The 20,412-nt window shown below is 52.0% G+C and overlaps 1 protein-coding gene across 13 annotated transcripts in view; it reads left to right on the top strand.

Moving 5' to 3' along the window:
• The first annotated feature begins 2,337 nt into the window (after window positions 1-2,337).
• The window catches only part of EPB41L1 (erythrocyte membrane protein band 4.1 like 1), a 109,690-nt gene continuing 91,615 nt past the window's right edge, over window positions 2,338-20,412 (top strand). For all 13 annotated transcript variants that reach the window (XM_060030873.1, XM_060030872.1, XM_060030867.1 and 10 more), the window contains exon 1: window positions 2,338-2,448. The gene's annotated coding sequence lies outside the window, so the exon portion shown is untranslated. The remainder of the gene's footprint in view (window positions 2,449-20,412) is intronic.

Here is a 20,412-nt window from a genome sequence, read left to right as displayed (position 1 = left end):
GGATAGCCGTGGGGGAGACCAGGGGATTTTTCATCAAGAAGGCCTAGGTTCAAATCCTTCTTCTACCATGAATTCCCTCTGTGGCTCTGGTCAAGTCACTTGTAATTTTTTCGTCTCAACATCTTCATCTAAAAAAGAGGAACCCAGGGGCTTCCCGGGTGGTGCAGTGGTTAAGAATCCACCTGCCAATGCAGGGGACACAGGTTTGAGCCCTGGACCGGGAAGATCCCACATGCTGCGGAGCAACTAAGCCTGAGCACTACAACTACTGAGCCTGCGCTCTAGAGCCCACGAGCCACAACTACTGAGGCTGCACGCCACAACTACGGAAGCCCGTGTGCCTAGAGCCCGTGCTCCGCAACAAGATAAGCCACCGCAATGAGAAGCCCACGCACCGCAACGAAGAGTAGCCCCCGCTCGCTGCAACTGGAGAAAAGCCCGCACACAGCAACAAAGACCCAACACAGCCAAAAATAAAATAAATAAAATTTTAAAATAAATAATAAAAAAAGAGGAACCCAAATGGTTAGCATATAACCGGGCAGTTAAGACCCTGAGCTCTGGGTCTCACCCCTGTGCTGATTCTCCAATGATCTTCAGTGAGTCATTTCAACTCCCTGGGTCCCAGTGTCCACATCCGTAAATGGCGACTCCTCCTGGATTGTTGTGATAGGGAACTGTGCTGAGTTCTCCACATGTAGCGTCTCATTTAATCCTCCCGTTAGCCCTGGAAGCAGACACTATGACTCCTTTCCAAATGAGGAAACTGAGGCTCAGAGAAGTGAGGTGACTTGCCCCAGGCCACTTTGCTAGAAAGAGGTGGGGGCAGAATTCAAACCGGTCTGCATGGCTGCAGAGCCCCAGCTTAAACCACTGTCCTGCACTGCCTCCCAGGTCCCTCGGTACCTGGCCCCCAGGGTGAGCCTGGGCTCTGGGAAACAGTGGATGGGGAACCAGGTCGTAAGCCGCTGGGTGATGGATGTTACAGCTGCAGTGACAATGTCCTGAGGCCCCTGCCGGCCTCTGGAGCGGGGGCAGGAACAAGTTGCTCGGGCACACAGCTTCTGCTTCTGCTGTTCCAAGCTCAGCCCAGGTGGTCTTCCTATTTGCTCAGTTCTTGTGTTCTACGTGAAGCGGAAATACTTCATCTCACCTGGAGATAACTGTTCTAAGTGTGTGACTCCAGGGGCCCCGAGGATGCTCCCTCCAACGATCCTGCCCACTGTGTACTAGGCCAGGCCTGCAGTTGGGGCTTAAAGATGATTGAAAAGGGGCTTAAATACTCTGTGAGTGAATTAGACCAGAAGAGAACATTAATGCTAAAAAGACCTTAGGGACCCCTGAGTCCAACCATGTTTATTTTATTTTTAAATTTTTTTTAAATTTATTTTTTGGCTGCATTGGGCCTTTGTTGCTACGGGCCGGCTTTCTCTAGTTGCGGCGAGCAGGGGCTACTCTTCGTTGTGGTGTGTGGGCTTCTCATTGCAGTGGCTTCTCTTGTTGAGGAGCACGGGCTCTAGGTGTGTGGGCTTCAGTAGTTGCAGCACGCGAGCTCAGTAGTTGCGGCACATGGGCCCTAGAGCATGCGGGCTTCAGTAGTTGTGGAGGCGGGCTCAGTAGTTGTGGTTCATGGGCTCTAGAGCGCAGACTCAGTAGCTGGGGTGCATCGGGCTTAGCTGCTCTGCAGCATGTGGGATCTTCCCAGACCAGGGATTGAACCCATGTCCTCTGCACTGGCAGGTGGATTCTTAACCACTGTGCCACCAGGGAAGTCCCCAACCATGTTTATTTGACAGATGGGGAAACTGAGTTAAGGATAGGCCAGGTTGAGAGAACAATGGGTGTGGCTCGTCCTGGGTGCTGGAGACCAGGGGACTGACATGGAAGAGGCACCTGAGGGGTTGGCAGACCTCTCTCTCCCTTATCCCCCCAGATCTGGTCCACCGCCAAAGTCTGGAGATACCACCGCTCAAAAGAGCTCTGGAATCCATCCACCTCATCCGAGCTCTGCTGTCCCCACCCCAGCCTGGGCCCTTGTCACATGTCCCCAGACAGCCACAACAGCCTCCTAACTCACATGCCTAAAGCTACTCTTGCCTGTTTCCAGTCCATTCTCGACCCTACAGGTCAATGGTTTCTCATTGCTCTTAGACTCAGGACTGAATTCTTTACCTCGGCCTCCAAGGCCCTTCATGGCCTGGCCCCTCCTGGCCGCTCCAGTTTCATATTTGTTACTTTCCCTTTTGCTCTGCATCGTCACACAGGCCTTTCTGTGTAACAGGTTCAGCAACTTCCCAAAGGTTCCTCAGAGAGTCAAATGCCAGCCTCTCAGTTTCCAGCTCCACGCTGGGTCCACGAACTCAGTTCGGAGGTGCTAACACCGTTTCCTCCTTCCAGGTGCCTGACCGCCGTCCTTACCCCCAGGGAGCCGGTGTGGTCGCAGCAGGGGTGAGTGTTACAGAGGCTCAGCCTCATCCTGGCTCTTTTGCTCGGGTTGGACAAATTTGGTCTTTCAGCCCTCAGGCTGTTTTAATATATTTTACTGCTGGGGAGGCGAGAGGATTTGTCTAGGCCACAGATTCCTGGTGGGTTTGAAAAAGCGGGGCGGTGCTGAGGGTCATCTCTGGTTTTGGCTTGTTTTGAGGAGGGACTGCAGTGGGTATTCATTAAGCACCTCTGTGCTAGGCAGCACGCTTTGCCCAAATTGCTGATCTGTCCACCACGGCTGGGGACGGGTGGCCTCGGACCTGGAAGCCGGATCTGCTGACTTGCAGACCTTGTTTTCTTTTGCTTAACCACTGTGAGGTTGTAGACTAGATTCAGAAGAGGGTGTTTTCATTCTGTTCTGCCACTGACTCCTGCGTGACCTGGGGTAGCCACGTCCCTCTCTGTTGGCCTCAGGGTCATATATACATTGTCAGGGCGGGGAGGTGGGCTCAGAGTAAATGAGTTGCTTTCAGACTTTCCAGCAGTGAAATCCCCTTTTCAAATGAACCCCAGAGAATCTCAGTGTACAAAACAATAGAGGGGTGGGATTGCAGCCGTGGTCGAAGTTGGGGTGGGCCGGGGGACTCTAATTGGCTAAGTCCACAGCACCAGCAGCCCTCAGACAATGACGGAAACCCGTCCTGGGCTCTGTGCAAGACACTTTGCAAACTGCTGGCCTGGGACATGTCAGAGCCCCTTTCCACCTCCCGGGTTTCGTGACACTGGCAGGGTGAGGGTGTGGAGAGGGAACTGGGCCAATGAAGTTATACTGATTGGGAAATTGTGAAGTATTATGCAAATGTCATTGTGGGGTTACTAGTAAAGCACAACTGCCAGGGCTGTGATGTTGTCATTCTAGAATCCTCTGGTTTTTACTGTTGATTACATGTGAGGCACCTCTGTACCTAGGGGAACTCTCCTGTGTGTGTGCGTATGTGTGTGTGTATGTGTAGGGAGCAGAGGCTATGGACGTTGAGGTGGGGCTGAGCCAGGCCAGGGCAGGTAGAACAGATGCCTAACAGAGCTGGGAGCATGTTGCTCCCGGGGGTGGTAGGGACAGAGGTGCTTTAACGCCAGTTTAAAGGAGAGATTTGACTCTTTCCTGCCAGCGCATGGGCCCCACAGAGATCTCTGGGCAGGAAGCACTGCGAACAAGGAATCCTCTGTCCACAGTCACGGAACAGCCAGGACAGAGGAGGTGGATTAGGAGTTCCCAGGAGGGGGCCTGCCAGGCTTTCCCTGACGTTTGGGCAAATGGGTGGGGAGAAGGGGAACTGAGTGTATGTGTACATGGTAGGGGGAAGGTCGCGGTCAGTTCATACATTTATTCCACAAGTTCCTTGAGCTTCTGGAGCCCTCCAAGGAGCCAGGCTCAGGGGCAGGCAGCTCTGCAGGAGTCAGAGCTGAGAAAGGTGAGACTCTAGATATTAACTACCATCAGTTTACCGGAGGAGACAGGAAATGTGAGAGATGATAGATTTTCACAGGCAGCCTGGTGCAGTGGAGTTCGTTTGGCCTGCGAGTCCAGAGCCCTGCGTTCAAGTGCGTGCGCTGACACTGACGTGCTCTGTGGCCTCGGCCTCATCGTTTCCCCTTTCTGGGCCTCAGTTTTCTTTTTTGGAGAATGAGGGTAGACACAGCAGTCTTGGTTACTTCTTAATACTCTTCTGAGCGTCCGTTAGAATAAGATATTTCAGATCTCTGGGGGCAGCAGAATCCCGATACGTACGCATTCGCGACAGAACTGCTGTGGTTGAATTCGCAGCAATTTACACAGAATCTTGTTGCCCTCCTTACTGCCCTTTGTTCTGTGGGTGTTTTTGGAGGTGCCTCTGCAGATTCCCAGGGCTCTGGGAAGCAGTGTGTGAAGGCCATTGGGTCAGGATGATTCTTTAGAACATGCTTTGCGGACTGTCCTTTGCAGCCCAGATGACAGGGATTGTGCTGGAACACACAGGAGCAGTCATAATGCTGCCTCTGCCCTGCCCTGCCCATGGCCAGCACAGACTAAGTCTTGGTCAGAGCCTGTATAATTGGGCCTGGATTGTTCAGAAACAAATGACAAAAACTCTATTCAAAGTGGCTTTGAACTTCAAAGTGGACTTCAGTGGATCCTGGGGCAGTTCATAGAACTGAAGGATGAAGAATCAGATAGACTCCCCATCTCTCTCCCATCACGGCTTGTCTCTCCTCTCTGCCCTTATGAGGAACTGGCTGTCCACTGCCCCAGCTTAGCAACCCAAACAGAAAGAGGGAACTATTTTTCTTCTAGGATCTATATATCAACCCAAGGGAAGGACTCTGATTGGTTCAATCATTGTTGCTGGGGATAGGGATGTTCCCTATAGTGGCCCGGCCTGGGTCAATTGTCTACCTGTGTAGCAAATGGAGGAGCAGAGCTAACACCAGAAGAAGGGGGAGTGGACAGAGCCATGAGAACATACGCACATGTTAGCGGTATCTTGGGTTATAGGAGAATGAGTAGCTTATAGGCCTGCGAAGCACCATAACTCCTCTCTTCAGTAATAGTAATACAAATATCAACAATGATAACAATAGGTAATGTTTATTGAATTACTCTCTCTATGCTGAGCATGGTCTATTGTTTTTCATGTATTATTTCATTTAATCCTCATGACAATCCTTTGGGTAGGTGCCATTACTCTCCCCATTTTATAGATGGGAAAACCGAGGCATAGCTAGTGAAGGTCACACACTGAGTAAGCGGAGAAGCTGGGGTTCAAGTCCAAGGAGTCTGTCTTCAGAGCTCACGCTCTGATCACTATGTCTACTGCCTCCCGTCAGCAGTTCAAGTGGATCCTACATCTACTTGCATGCTGCTCCGTGACATGGAGCTCATGATCTGCAGAGACAGCCCAGGCCCAGGTTATTCTGCTCTGGGAGTAGAGAAAGTCTTCCTTATGTTGCACACAGATCCACCTCCATAGATATCCATTCATCCGTTGTGTATCTCTGTGGTAGGCTTTTCAGGAGATGTAAAGAAAACTCATCTGTGGGACTTCCCTGGTGGCACAGTGGATAAGACTCCATGCTCCCAATGTGGGGGGCCTGGGTTCGATCTCTGGTCAGGGAACTAGATCCCACATGCATGCTGCAACTAAGAATTTGCATGCCACAACTAAGGAGCCCGTGGGCTGCAACTAAGGAGCCCACGTGCTGCAACTTAAGGAGCCGGTGAGCTGCAACTAGGGACCCCGTCAGCCACAGCTAAGGAGCCCATCTGCTGCAGCTAAGACCCGGTGCAACCAAATAAATAAATAAATATTTCTTTTTTTAAAAAAGTGCAGATTATTAAAAATAAAAAAGAAAGAAAGAAAGAGAGGGAGGGAGGGAGGGAGGGAGGAAGGAAGGAAGGCAGGAAGGAAGGAAGGAAGGCAGGCAGGAAGGAAGGAAGAAAGAAAGAAAGAAAGAAAAGAAAGAAAGAAAGAAAGAAAGAAAGAAAGAAAGAAAAGAAAGAAAGAAAGAAAGAAAGAAAGAAAGGAAGAAAGAAAGAAGAAAGAAAGAAGGAAGGAAGGAAGGAAGGAAGAAAGAAAGAAAGAAAGAAAGAAAGAAAGAAAGAAAGAGAAAGAAAGAAAGAAAGAAAGAAAGAAAGAAAGAAAGAAAGAAAGAAAGAAAGAAAGAAAGAAAGAAAGAAAGAAAGAGAAAGAAAGAAAGAAAGAAAACTCATCTGTGAACTTGCCTGAAGGGTCACCATAACAAATAAGTCACATTACTGAGCTCCCAAGCTGTGCCAGGCTCTGTGCTGAGCACTTAATGTTCATTGTCTCATTTAATTGCAAGAACAGCTCTGTGGAGTAGGTACTATTATTACCCCCATTTTCCAGAGGAAACTGAGGCTCAGAGAGAAGTGACTCTCCCATGGTCAGGTGGCTAATAAATGGCAAAGCTGGCCTTTGAGTTCAGGTTTGCCTAGCTCTGAGCCTGTGCCAGAAACCACTGCAATCACCTGTGCCCCCCAGAGGGGAATAAATAAATGTGTGCAGGTGTTGGCTGTGACACAGTCAACAGTGCACATTGCCACTGGAGAGGGACAGGAAACTGATGCTCAGAGAAACGGGGGGGCAGCGTGGGGCACAGCAGTCAAAATGTGCTTCCGGGAGGAGGGGACATTTGATCTAGGCCTTGGACGGAGCTGGATTGGGACGTTTGGTTCAGGGAGGGCTCTCCAGGAGCTGCCTGGGAAAAGGCGTGGAAGGGAGAAGCAGCAGTGGTTCAGTTTGGCCAGAACTAAAGAGCTGGGGTTGGGGAGGGTGACTAGCCCATCTTTCAGGCTTCCCAGAAAGACCCCTCCTTCCATACTATTCTCTTCAGAGATGTGAAGAAGTTTGATCATCTCCAGCTGCACACAGGTGTCCAGATCCTTCACCTTTTATCCCACATAGATGGTGGACAAGGGCATCTGGGCACCAACAGGTGTCAGTCCTTCATTCCTGGTGGCGAGTGATGGGAAGAGTGCTCCCCTGTGGTCCATTGCCCAGGGGTCAGCCTTTCCTCCAGGCGACACAGGCTCAAGGAACCAGGATTGTTTCTAAGAGCCTTGGTGAACAGTAGTATTCCCCATCCCCTCCCCAGCCAGCAGGCTGAAACATGTACCTCTGACCCACGGAGAGGCCCCCTTTCCTTCCCCCCGCCCCTTCAACACACAACAGATCTCATCTACCTTGTCAGGAGATGGATAACGCCCTCAGGGCCTGGGCTCTGTCCTGAAAGTGCCTTCAGATTTTTTCTTTAAATAACTCAGGTGGAAAATTGGGGGAAGAAGCTGTCAGCACTGGGAGCCTCCAGGTTTCATAGGATGGGAGAATGACAGGCATGTTTACTGAACTGGACTCACGGCGTGTCAGAGGCTCTATCACCCCCATTTTACAGAGGAGGAAAGTGACACAGGTACAGTTGTCACATGAAAGGTAACATCATTGTCTCTTGCAGGAGGGATGGAGGTGGGGGAGACTCAACAGGGGAACACCTCCCACCCACAACAGCCTCCTCCCTGCTCTTGCCCAGAAACTCCTCTCACAGTGGTGGCTTGGAAATGCTGACTCTGGCTCCCCTGTCTGTTCCCCAGCCTCTCCCCGACATGGATACTGACCATTTCCCCTGGCTTGCTGCCTGCCTGAGAGCTAGAGGGGCTGTCTCGGGGACAGGGGGCCAGGCTTCACAAATGTCAGACAGACAAGACGCAGATGTCCAGTATTCCTTCTGTGACCCCTCTTGTCTCTGGGATCCCTGGATTTCTCCGACCCTTCTTGGAGGGATTCCAGCATTGCTGTAGGGGGAAAAGAGGTAGAAAAGGGCAGGGGAATTTTTTCTTGCGGTGGGTGGTGTGTTCTTCATCGCCATGGCTCTTATCACCTGGACTAGAATCAAAGTCCCTTATATTTTTCCTATAAGGGCTTTTCTATTCATCATCTCATCAGATTTCCCCCATAATCCTGAGAGGTAAGGCAGGGAGGATAGAATTATCCCCATTTTGCGGATGGGTTAACTGAGACTCAGAGAAGGTAAGTGACTTCTCCAAGGTCACACAGCTAATGAGTGGCAGAGCAGAGCTAGAAGATAGAAACCAGTGTCTGGAATCCTGACCTTTCTTCCTGTTGCTAATGGCTGTAAGGACAGCCCCCTTTCTGGCCCAGTCTGTGGGGGTCATGTCCCCAGTTCAAACTTTCCCAAGCTTCCTAAGGCCTGCAGAATAAAGCTTCATCACCAGTTCTGAATCTGATCATCCCCTAACCCAGCCCGGGCCTACTGCTCTTGCCAATCTCGGCTGACATAAGAGGATGGCCTTTATCTTCTGATAAGGTGGATGAGATTAGACATTTGTTGGGGAGGATCCCTCTGTGGAATGTTGGAGGCACCTGTTTCAGCCTGCTGCCCAGGGAGCAGATGGGGAAACTGAGGCCAGGGGCAGCACAATCGTTGCATTCAGGGCAGCTACAGAGGCAAGGCTGGGAAAAGGCTTGGGCTTGGGCTGGCCTGATATAGTGGGCCCCTTTCCCAGAAAATCCACAACTTTGTTTCACTAAGTGGAACACAGTGTCCACTGAGTGTTTACATTTTGCTCCACTTCTGCCCCAGAGAAATTCTTCCAGGGGCGCCCTGGCCTTTTGGCATCTGGGCCAAACCAGGGAGGAGCCCTGTGTTCCTAGGAGCGTTGGGGCTTGAAGCTCAGCACTTGCTAAGTATAAATGGGGTGCAGGCAGGAATTAGTGGTGATGGTTGCACAACTCTGTGAATACAATGTGGGCACGTTCTCTACCTCCAGACCTCCCTGGATTGGGGGCAGCAAGAAACAAAGGCGCTGAGACTGGCTTCCTGGGCTTTATGGGGGCCTGGGGCAACTGTTTTGGCCTCTAGAACTCTTTGCTGACCAAGTTAGTTTCCCCATTTGTAAGTTGGGGACTAAGACTCAGACTAGGAAAGTAATTGGCGTCAGTTGCTGGCCCTGGATGCAAAGGGGGTGGGGCAGCTAGCCGTGGAGTTGGGGGCAGCATTATAAAACTAGAAGAGCAGACACTGCTTTCTTCACATGTGTGTCTCACATATGAAGAAAGGTCTCAGGAAAGGTCTGAACGAATGACCTGGGCAGGTCCCTTTCCCTCTCCAGGCCTCAGTTTCCCCCTTGGGATCCACTCTCCACAGTCCTTTGTATTCCTGCTTTTCTATGATCAGTGAGTTGAGATACATGGTTGCCAAGTTTTCCTGGGGGTCAGTTGCCTCATTTGTCAAACAGGGATGACAAAATCAGCCAATCCTACCCATCTCAAGGGTTACTGCTGCAAGGATCAGAGAAGTGACTATGTTGCTTTGGGCCACGTCAGGCTTTGGCAAATGGGGAGTTGCTTTAGCAAGGTGACATGCTCCCACGGGGCAGTGGAATGAGCTGGAGCTCCAGACTCAGACAGACTTGGGTGTAGTCTGTCCCTGCTCCACCACCTATGGTGTGAATTTGAATATTTCATTTCTCAATGCCTCAGTTTTACCATCTGTAAAATGGACACAATAATAATTCTTGCCTCAGAGGTTATGGAGGCCAAATGAGAGAAGGCAGGCAACCTGCCTTTGACAGATTCAAGTGTTTAATAACTGATAGATTTTGCTATCAGTTTTTGGTGGCCATAATGATGATGATCACTGACCTTTAGAGACTGGGATTCTCTGGGGGCCAGCGGGGCTAGTGGTGGCAATGTTATTGTTATGAATAATCTCTTATATCTCTTTGACACTTTACAAAGCATGTTCACACGCATCACTGTATGTGGCTTTCAGAGCATTCCTTAAGAAGGCGTTACCATCTCCATTTTATTTATTTAAAATTTTATTTAGTTTTGGCTGCGTTGGGTCTTCGTTGATGCGTGCGGGCTTTCTCTAGTTGTGGCGAGCAGGGGCTTCTCATTGTGGTGGCTTCTCTTGTTACAGAGCACGGGCTCTAGGCGCGCGGGCTTCAGTAGTTGTGGCTTGCGGGCTCCAGAGCGCAGGCTCAGTAGTTGTGGCGCACGGGCTTAGCTGCTCCGCAGCATGTGGGATCTTCCCAGACCAGGGCTCGAACCTGTGTCCCCTGCATTGGCAGGCGGATTCTTTAACCACTGTGCCACCAGGGAAGTCCCCCATCTCCATTTTATAAGTGCAGTCGTGAGTTTTAGGAGAAGTGGCGTGCCCCTGATTTTAGCTCAGGTCTTCATGCTTTGGGAGCTCGACTCCTGGCCAAATGTATTACGGGGGTCAGCTCTGGGTCTGGCAGCACCGACAGGGAAGTGGGGGACGATTGTTACTGACCCTCATTTTTACCGCATAAGTTTTGGAGAGTGAGGGAGCAAGTGACTGAGTTAAATGACAGAGTGGCTGGCTTGGTGGCCTTGCCAAGTCACAGAAACACACACACAGGTCTTTTATGTTGGCTGCGCCGCGCAGCATGCGGGATCTTAGTTCTCCAACCAAGGATCGAACCTGCGCCCCCTGCAGTGGAAGTGCAGAGTCTTAACCACTGGACCGCCAGGGAAGTTACCCGCCCCCCCGCCACAGGTCTTTAAGTCCATACATTCAGGGTGATTGGGGGCAACCTGTCTCTCACTTTGGGGCCCAGGATTTCTGAAGCTGTGGGCCAACCGTGTCCCTGCTTGTTCAATGCAGCCTGCCTGGATCCTGAGCCTCTTCCGTTTCTCGCTTCTGTTTCCGGCTCCCCACCCCACCCCCAGGGCTGGGGCCTAGAAGTAGATTCTGCTTCCAGTCAATCCGCCACTGAGTCTTGATTTAGTCAACCAGTGTGCACTGAGTTCCTGCCCTACGCCAGGCACTGCCCAATGTGCTAGGACACAGAGGCAAACAGAGCAGGTATACACAGGATCCGTTTTGAACGGCAGAACTTCGTAGCAGTCTCTGGCAGTTTCCAAGCAGTGGCGAGGAAGGTGTCTCTCGGCTCCCCCGTGGGATGCATGATTTTGAATTTGGGAAAATGTGCTGTGGGAGGAAGTAGGTTCTGGAAGCCCTGGGCTGAGGGGGTCCCTCTCTGCCATGGCCTTGCTGTGTGACCTTGGTCCGGTCCCTGCCTCTTTCTGGGCCTCCTCCTCCCTGTCTACCAAGGGAGGGGATTGGTTGAGATACAAGAACAGTCTCTGACGTTTGTAGGGCACCTGCCTGGCCCATGTGTCCCATGCTTACAAAAGCCCAGACTGATGCCAGGGTCCCTTCCTGCCAAGCGGTTGGCTTCTGAGTCTTGCAGGCCTTGGGAGTGGTCTCTGAACTGGGTTCTGAGCCCTTGGGAAAAGTTGATAGAATCATCAGCCCCCCAAATAGTCTGGCCTGTGGGCCCCGTGTCCCCGGCTGGCACTAGTGCTGACAGAACAGATTCCGGCAAGGCAGCCCCTGACACAGAAGCTCTGTCCAGCAGGGGCCCTGCATACTGGTGGGTTTAACCTCTTATGCTTTCCTTTGGGCAGGAGGTGGTGAGAGGTGGGGTGGAGGTGGGGTGAGAGCAAAACTTAAAGGCTCCCTGAAACATGGAGTTGACCTAGCACCTCCAAGGGAAGGGTGGCGAGATTGGAGACTGAGAGGGCAGGTTTTCCCAAGTCCACACCGAGTGTCAGTGCTGCAGAGCTACCTAGGAACGCCGATCTCCTGCCCCCCTCCTCCAACAGTCACATCTTGTGCTCAGCTATTTCCTGGGTCTTGGTTACTGAGGTTGGGGGAGAGCAAGGGGTAGAGCATGTGTGTCCCCAACAGAGCAGAGAGGGTGGGACTTCATCCTGGTGGCTGTGGTTGGGAGGGGAGAAGTGTTTGTGTGTCATTTTTGTCACATTTCCCTGCCTCCTGTCATGTCTCCCAGATAAGTTCCTGGGTCTCTTGCCCTGGTGGCACTGACAGCTGACACGTTGAGAGTCCAGAGGGGGAGGGGAAGCAGAGGGCAGGCCCTTGTTTGGCCACAGGAGGCCTGGCAAGTCCCAGCTGTGCCTGATTCTGGGTGACGGAGCAGTTCAGCACTGAGCGCCCACCCTGGCCCTGGGGCAGTGCCTGTGTGGCCTGGCTGGCAGGCCAAGAGGCCTCTGTGTCCTCCCTGCCGCTTAGCTCCTGGTGTCTGCAGCCTAGTCTCACCCCTGTAGCTCTGGGCTCTGCCCCTTGGCCTGGGCACAGGCACTGGTTTGGCAGGTTTTGCTGCACCCATGAACAGTGGGAGGATTGCAAGCTGGAGCAGGGCCGGCCGGAGGAAGCAGTGCTGCCCTGTCCTTGCCTCCCTCTTCACCCACCTCTGCCCCCTTTGCCATCTTTCTCAAGGGAGGCTGCACGGGGAACTGGAAAGCAGAAGCTGCTCAGACTCCTAGTTCTTTTTTTTTTAAATTTATTCATTTATTTATTTATTTTTGGCTGCGTTTGGTCTTTGTTGCTGCACGTGGGCTTTTCTCTAGTTGCGGTGAGCGGGGGCTACTCTTCGTTGCGGTGCGCGGGCTTCTCATTGTGGTGGCTTCTCTTGTTGCAGAGCACAGGCTCTAGGCGCACAGGCTTCAGTAGTTGTGGCTTGTGGGCTCTAGAACTCAGGCTCAGTAGCTGTGGCACATGGGCTTAGTTGCTCCGCGGCATGTGGGATCTTTTCGGACCAGAGCTCGAACCCGTGTCCGCTGCATTGGCAGGCGGATTCTCAACCACTGTGCCACCAGGGAAGCCCTAGACTCCTAGTTCTGACTCTATCACTTACTCAGCATGTCACATCTCTTTCCCTTCTTGGACCTTAATGTCTTCAACTGTACAACAGAGTTTTCAGCTCAGTAATCCTCAAACAGCCACATACTATGATTCTAGTTCAAGCTCTGCCATGTTCTTTCCATCCTTAAGCAGGTCATAGCACACTGAGTGCCTCAGGTCCTGAGTGGGTAGAATGAGGGCCACAACCCTTGTCTGTTTCCTGGGGAAGGTGATAGGATCAGCCAGCATCCTAGCAAGTAGCCCGTCTCCATCTATAGTCTGGCCTGCCCTTATCTGGCTCAAGCAGAGGGAGAGAGTGTACCTAGACTGGGGGCTTACTCCAGGGCACCCACCACCCCGCCATCCTGAGCCCATAATTGCCTGGGAACCAGGCTTTCAGAGCTTCTCCATGAAGAGGTTGGGGGAGAACCTAGGGGGAAGGCCTTCGCACTTGGCGGCCTCCTCTTCCTCCTGACTTTTACAGTTCAGGGGGAAGAGAGAAGGCAGGAAAAGTCCACCACTGCTGCAGCCCCACTCTGTGACACTGGGTACATTGCATCCTCTCGCTGGTCCACATCTATACAGATCATTATATCCTCAGAAAATTCAAATTATGACAATGTATAGGTCAGGAGAAGGAATAGGAGTTAAAGAGGACATTTCCAGCCTGGGAAGGGAGGAGAGAGAGAGAAGGAAAAGAGGATTAACATTTACAGTGCCAGTTACTTTGCATACATTACATACTATATCTATATTCTCAAGTCTCCTTTCCAAGTGGCAGGCAGAGTGGTCTTCGTAAAATACACATCAGACCATGTCACTCAGTGTCTTTCCTCTGCTCCCAGAATAAACTCTGAAATCCTTACCATGGCTACAGGGCCCTGAATGAGCCTGTCTCTGCTTCCCCCTCTCCAGTCGTGTATCTCCTCATTGGTCATTTATTTCTTCCGTTGATTTAACAAATTTTTCCCCACCTCAGGACCTTTACATGTGCTGTTCTTTCTGCTTTGAATTCTCTTTCCCTGGCTCTTTGCAGTCTAGGATCCTTCTTATCCTTTACAACTCAGCTTAGTTAGACACCTTCCTTGCCGGCCCCACCGCACTGCTCTCTACCTCCGCCTCGATTCCTCACAACGCTTACCACAATTTGTAACCATTTGTCTTTTATTTTTAACAGCACGTTCGCTCCACATTGCATGGCACCTAGTAGATATTCAGTAGGTATTTGTTGGATGAATGAATGAATGAGTTGTAGGGAAATGAGATGCTAGTTAAGTGCCTGGCTCAGGGCATGGCTCTTAGTAGGTGCTCAGTAAATGGCAGCTTTTCGTGACAACCAACATGGCTGGGATGGTAAATACCAGTTTATTGTGGCTAGAGCACGCATGCATGGGGCCAGGGGATGCAGTGGGAAATTAAGGTTGAAAAGGTGAGCTGGGGGCCTTCTCTGGCTCTCCAGTGGTTAAGACTCTGTGCTTCCAATGTAGGGGGCACGGGTTCGATCCCTGGTCGGGGAACTAAGATCCCACGTGCCACTCAGCATGGCCAAAAAAAAGAAAAGATGAGTTGGTACCAGATCCTGGTGATTCCTTGATGCTAGGCCAAAGAGTTTGGACTTCCTGAAAGACATTGCTGGGAGTCACAGCTGGGCCATTTCTGGGAACTGTAGAGCTCTACTTCTGAGCTGGGGGCTCAGACTCTTAATACTTGAAGAGGTCGTGCTGTGTGGTTGGAGGAAAGTAGGGTTGGAGGCAACCCCAGAGGAACAGGCTGGGCCCTCTCCGGAGGCTCTCTGAGGCAGGCTATTCCCAAAGCCCAGAAAGAAAGAGCACTGCCGGGAACAAGCCGTGTTTCCTGATACCACGTTGCCACTACACTGTTCCCGGGGTCGCAGAGGACTGGGGCCACCTAAGAGTCTGATGCTTGGACTGCTATTCTGGCTCATCGCCTTAACAACCATGTGACTTCTGCCAGCTTCATTCATATCTCTGATCCCATTTCTTCAGCCGTAAACAGGCTGCGTTAAGTACCTGCCTCATAGGGTCTTGGAGAGGATAAATGAAATGGTGCTTAGCAGAGAGCTAAAGGTGAGCTGTTATCTCCATCCAACAGTGGGGGCTTCAGAAAGGGCATTCCAGGCAAAGGGAACCACAAGTGCAAACAAAAAAATGCACAGGCATGAAACAGGAGGGTGCTTTGGAGTGGTGGGAGTTTGCCGCGCACGCTGGGGATGGCAAGAAAAGAAAAGTGGACCACAGGCCGGCCCAGGTCCTGCAGCGCATGTGTACTGGGCCAGGAGCTGGAACTTGTCTGGAGGGTGATGAGGGCCACTGCAGGGTGTTATATTGGGAATGGTGTGATGTGATTTCTGGTGGCGGGAGGATGGGTTGGAAGGGCAAGGCTGAGGCCTGGAGGCCAGTGGGCAAGCTGTTGGCGTGGCCCTCACCACTGTTGGCAAGCGGCAGTGGTGGGAAGTGATGGGCCTAAACTCGGGCATGTGGAAGGACAAGAGGGAACAGATGAGAGATTGGGTGACAAGGGTGAGAGGATGCAGCACAGGGCCTGATGGGTACGGGGCTGGGTGGGGAGAGCAGCCGTGTCCTGGATGGTGGCAGGCTTTCTTTCTTTCTTTTCTTTTTTTTTTTTGTGGGATCTTAGTTCCCCGACCAGGGATTGAACCTGCACCTTCGGCAGTGAAAACACAGAATCCTAACCACTGGACCACCAGGGAATTCCCTTTTCTATCTTTTTTTCCTCTTTTTTTTTAGGGTTTCTTGCTAGGTGCCTGAGGGATCGTAGAGCTGAAAGCACGACCAGTGCATGTGGGTTTGGATGTCAATAGTTTGGCTTTTCTGGGAATTGAGAAGCTTCCTAAAAAACCTTTTTTTTTTGTTTTGACTCTCGGTGTGGAAAATCTTTCTAAAATCTGAATGATTGATTCCTCCCTGAGTGACAAGAGAGCCTTCTGTGGGGATGCTGCGCACACCTCGTCCCTGCTGGGCTAGGGACTGGGCAAGGGAAGGGGTGCTGGCTTGGCCTGTAGGTGGCCAAAGCTGGGGGTTTTATCTGGAATTGGTTTTTCAGCGTCCATCAGTTTTCTTGTGATTTTCTTCCTTCTTCTCAAAGTGTGTACAAAGAGGTAATTCCGGGGAGTGGAATGATTTATGTATTCCAAGGCTCTGGACCGGGGGCCAGGCAAACTTTCAAAAGTGGTATAAGGGGGACTTCCCTGGCGGTCCAGTGGTTAGGACTCTGCGCTTCCACTGCAGGGGGCACGGGTTCAATCCCTGGTCAGGGAACTAAGATTTCGCAAGTCGTGCGGTGTGGCCAAAACAAAACTAAAAAATAAAACCCCAAAGTGGTGTAAGGTAAGCTCCTGCCTATGCCCTGCCCTCAGTAATTTTTCTGGTGAGTGTGGACTGGGCGCTGTCATTCCAAAGAACCATAGGTCTTAGATTTTACACTTTACAGATGGAGGAAATGAGGCCCCAAGGGGAAGCGGATGAGACTTGCTCAGGTCCAGTTGTGAATGAATGCCGGAGCTGGGCCTGGACCAGGCGCCACCCTTCCAGCTCCAGGCTCTCCTGTGGCTCCGCAGCTGGCACGGCCTCTCAGAGGAGTATGGGGCTGATGAGCTGAGGAACATCCACACAGGGCCCCAGCCCAACTCAGGGGCACGCACCTGGTGAGAGAGGACCCCCGCAGACAGGGCAGGACTCAGCTATTGTCCTAAGTCCCCAACTAAGAGGCCCATCCCTACTCCTCCTCCTGATCTGAGATGGGTCCAGAGGCCTGGCTGGAGGTCGGAGGCTAAAACCAGAAGGATTGGGTTGGTTCCCTCCTTATGAGAAAAGGAACAGAGAGCCCAGTCTGAACGGGGTGGAATACAGTCTGCATCCTACTTCAGCTGATTGCTGTGCTGAGCAGAGGCCTTTGTCTGCGTTGCCAGGGGAACCAAAGCTTCTGCCTCCTTCCGGGGCTGTGATTGGCTCCTGGTAGAGCTTGAGCTTTGGTGAATGGAGGGGCTTCCCTCCTGCCTACGTCTTCCATGGAGGTGAGAGACTAGAGCGAGGCTGCGGTCCCCATGGAAGCACCGCATAGGTTTTTGTGCTCTGCTCCTTCAGGTCTAGCGGCGATGGGTCCCCTTGTTCGTTCACTCTTTCATTTATCCCAGGCAGCATCCGCTCCGGGCCCTTCATTCTTCCAGGTCTAGGAAAACTAACCTATGAGTCAGAGGGCCTGGCAGAGCCACAGACTCACTCTTGGCCTTGGGCGGTTCCCTTCGCCTCCCTGGGCCTCAGTTTCCCTACTGTATGTAAAAACAAAGGCATTGGGCGAAACTCTCCGGTCCTTCCAGCTCCAACTTCCCTGACCACACAGCTCATACCTTCTCCTCTTTGACTTCCCATCCTCCCGTCTGGCCTCTTGTTGAGCTCTGATCATGTTCTTTTTTGTAGGTGCCCATGCAAGATACAGGGCAGAATAGGGAGTTGCAACCAGCTCTTAGCATTGTTTTTTTTTTTTTTCCCCTAGGAAAATTTTGTTCTCTGAAGCCTCTCCCAGAAGCCCCAAATCCTGCAGTGCCTCTTGTCTCATCCCTTTCACTTGGACCCCAGGCTCGGGGTAATATGCCAAGGAGTAGCTAACGATGGATGCCCATCTCTGCTCAGGGTGGGGCGGAGCATCAGGCAGGGCAGAGCGGGCTGGGGCAGGTGGGGATGGTTGGAAGAACCCTGGGGCTCAGCAGTCCTGGGTTCCAGGCCTAACTCAGCTACATGCTGGCTGGGTGACGTCGGTCGGGTTGCTCAGCTTCAGTTTCTGCATCTGGGACACAGGAGTGGTAATGCCACCCTTGGGGTTTTGCAAAGGTTGAACGTGATGACACGCCTGCCCTACAGGAGGCACCGAGTCCCCTTCCCTGGTCTCTCCCCTAAAAAAGGTAGGGAGCTGGGGAAAGTCCAGACCGAGGAGGGCTGGGGGTGGCAGGGCCTGTGGTGCCACGTGGCAGGCTGTAGCCGCTGGTCTTTCCTGGCAGCGCCAAAAAGCAGGGAGCAAAGCGTTGCCTTGGGCGGCTGATGTCTGAGTGGGGGAGGCCGCGTGTCAGAGCTAATGTTTGAATAACACTTTCAAGATCCTCCAGGGACCTCAGATAAGGATTTTTCAGATGAGCTGAAAATGGAGCAAAGTAATAAGTCTGAGCTCACTGGCAGGAAAGGGGGCAGCCTAATTGGTACTGGCCTTGTCTCGCCCAGCCATGCTCATTACCACAGGCTGACTGGGAGAGTGGCCCCTGCATCTGGACTGTGGGCTACAGTAAGGAAGGTCAGTTTTCTCAGAACGAGGGCGTAATGGGTGACTCGGCCCCGCTTCTTGTTGACTCACTAGATTGATGGTCAGAGGTGGCTTCTTAGGTCATTGGTCTTCAGAGGCTGGTTCAGCGTTTAGCTCTATGACCCAGCCTCGCGCCACCACTGGGCTGTGGGAGCTGCCGCCTGGGCCGGGCCGCTGCCTGCCCTGGGTGTGGTGGGAGGCTGGGATGGGACAGTGAAGTGGGATGTGCGCGCTGCTGGGGGCCCTTCCCTCCTCTGCTCAGGTCTGCCGGGCTCTGTGATGAGGTGGGTGGACAGAGGAAGGGGCTTCTCAGGCAAAGAAAGCAGGCTGGTGGTGTGACTCTGGGCATGCTGGGTGTCTGCTTACACCAAGGAGGCACAGCATCTACGGCATGGGTCTCAAAGAGGCTGAGGAAAGGCCCAAGAAGTGAGTGTGTGTGTGTGTGTGTGTGTGTGTGTGTGCAAGTGCACCCGTGTATGTGCCTGTGTAGAATGTGGTCCCCACGGAAACAGGTGGCAGAATTGGTGTGTGGTTGTGGACCAGGAGTGCCTTGTCCTGAAGACAAAGAAACTCCTGACCGGGCTCTTCTACCTGAAGCCTCCTCTGCTTTGCTGGGCCTGGGCTGGGAGTGGATGGCCGTGGGGCAGAGCATCGCTGCTTCTCCTGGGTGCCTGGTTTCCACTGGAAGTCCTGCTCCTGGGACACTGGCCACTCTGAGACTCCTCAGTGGGGAACGTGTGCGGGTGGATGACTGATTCTTCCTGGTGCCTGGGTTGCCTTGTGAATGCTGTTGGGGACATAGGGACGAGCATCTGGTCACCAGCGCCTCCCAGGTGCCTCCCGGGGATCCCCACTTCCTTCTCTTCCCTCATCTCCGTGACACCACGCCCTTCTTTCCAGCTTCCCCACTACCTCCCTGGCCGGCTCGAATTTGCCTGTTCCCCCTCCTCTCCTTGACTGCTCAGTGTGTGGCGTCCTCAGGGCTCCATTGCAGTTTTTTGTTTTTTAATAATCCCTTTTTTTTTAAAAAAATGAGCAAAGTAATAACAGTACAGAGATTTTGGAAAACAGGAAGAGGAAAAAAATGACTCCTGAGTGTTGCTGAGAGTTTGGTTTCCTTCCAGCTCTTTTTTTACACAGTCATCGTCCTCCCCAGTTCATCTTCAGGGCTGTCCTGTGGTTTTCACTTAACGGTGGATGCGAAACCGCCTTCGGTGTCATTACAGAGGATTCCGTTAAATACGTGATCCATTCACCCCTTTTCCTGTTGATGGATAGTCAGGTTGTTTCCAGTTTGTTCTCTTGTAAATAACATGGCAATGAATATTGCCTAAAAGTGTTTTTTCTTCATTTCAGATGATGTCTCTGAGGGTGGGGACCCAGAAGGGGAATTCTGGGTCGAAGGCTGTGGGTGCCTTTCAGGCGCTCAGTAAATCTTGCCCAACTGCTGTGCCACTTTACAGCCCCAGCGTTCAGGGTGATGGAACAGGAATCGCTTTGGATTCCTTTCAGGTCTGCAGAACCTGTTCCTGGTGTCCAGCCCCTCATTCACTCTACGATGGGGGCAGAATAGGGCTGTGGAGTGAGGCTGCCTAGGTTCAGACCATGCTCCCCGCTTGACCTGCTTGACTCTTGTTTCCTCGGCTGTAAAATGGGCATGATGGGAGTGACCGCCTCGCAAGGTCATCGTGGGGCCTTTTCAATCCGTGTAAAGTGTGGAAGCACACAGCCTGGCACTTGATAGATGCTGAGCCATGGTGACAGTGGCTCAGAGAGAGGAAGCTACCTAGTGACTCAGACTGAGCTGAGGCCAGCACTCAGGCTTCTGCTTTCCGGGAAGTCTCTTTCCCTGAAGCCACCCTACCCCTGCAGATGGTCTGCCTTACGGGGATGTGTCCCTTTGTTGGAGAATGTGGTCGAGGGGCTGAGTCCGAGCGAAGCTGTAAGGTAGTGTCTCCCTTTCCTCCCAGAACCATCCGTTTTTCTGGAGTGCTGTTTCCACCAAAGGTGTCTCTCTGGCCTATTCCCTAGAGATGACTCAGGGTATGTTCTGGCCCTAGGAATCTCCCTGGCTGGCCCTTGAGGAGAAAATTTCATGGAGGGTTTCAATCCTGGAGGGAAAAGTGGGCTCCAAGGCTATATTAATTTTCTTTTTTTTTTTTTAAGGTTTTTTTTTTTTGATGTGGACCATTTTTACAGTCTTTATTGAATTTGTTACAATATTGCTTCTGTTTTATGTTTTGGTTTTTTGGCCACAAGGCGTGTGGGATCTTAGCTCCCCGACCAGGGGTCCAACCCACATGCCCTGCATTGGAAGGCAAAGTCTTGCCCATTGGACCGCCAGGGAAGTCCCAAGGCTGTATTAATTTTCTATTGCTGTTGTAACAAATTGCCAGGGAAGTA

Source organism: Delphinus delphis, chromosome 15 (genome assembly GCF_949987515.2).
Source record: "Delphinus delphis chromosome 15, mDelDel1.2, whole genome shotgun sequence".
NCBI lineage: Eukaryota > Metazoa > Chordata > Mammalia > Artiodactyla > Delphinidae > Delphinus > Delphinus delphis.
Note: the sequence above shows the minus strand (reverse complement) of the source record. Positions and strands in the feature narration are given on the sequence as shown.